General features: G+C 30.7%; 1 protein-coding gene across 1 annotated transcript in view; it reads right to left on the bottom strand.

Annotated features, from left to right (window-relative positions):
- Positions 1-30: 30 nt before the first annotated feature.
- Positions 31-450, bottom strand: part of LOC119589042 (keratin-associated protein 17-1-like) — a gene marked incomplete in the record, with an annotated part of 4,594 nt that continues 4,174 nt past the window's right edge. The window contains 1 exon segment of the mRNA XM_037937618.1: positions 31-450.

The raw sequence follows: 450 nt of genomic DNA, 5'->3' as shown, positions 1-450 counted from the left end.
TTCAGAGACAGGATAATAAATATGTAAAAGGTAAAAAGCAAAATATTTTATTCGACACAGACTTTAGTCTTGAGGTATTAGTAGTTTAGGACACAGTTTTCACTACTTTAATTGATAATATAATTCATACACAAAACATGTTAAGAATTAAATCTCAATTTGTACTTTTACAAAAATAGTAAACTCCAGATATTTACATACTGGATGGAATAACAGGTACATTGATATGTATGTTTCAGCAATATTTCCTTTCATGCATATGAATTGTTATGAAATTATGCTCCAAAATAACAATTAAAAATAATGACTAGTAGACACAAAAAATATACTAAAGTATATTGCAGAGGAAACTTTCATTGATCACAAACTTAATTCTTAATCCCTCCCGGGCTGTATTCATAGTGGCCTGAGACCCGCCGTCAGGCAATTGTGTTAGCACCATTGTGTTCG

This window comes from Penaeus monodon, chromosome 25 (genome assembly GCF_015228065.2).
Source record: "Penaeus monodon isolate SGIC_2016 chromosome 25, NSTDA_Pmon_1, whole genome shotgun sequence".
NCBI lineage: Eukaryota > Metazoa > Arthropoda > Malacostraca > Decapoda > Penaeidae > Penaeus > Penaeus monodon.
This window is presented reverse-complemented; position numbering and strand designations above follow the sequence as displayed.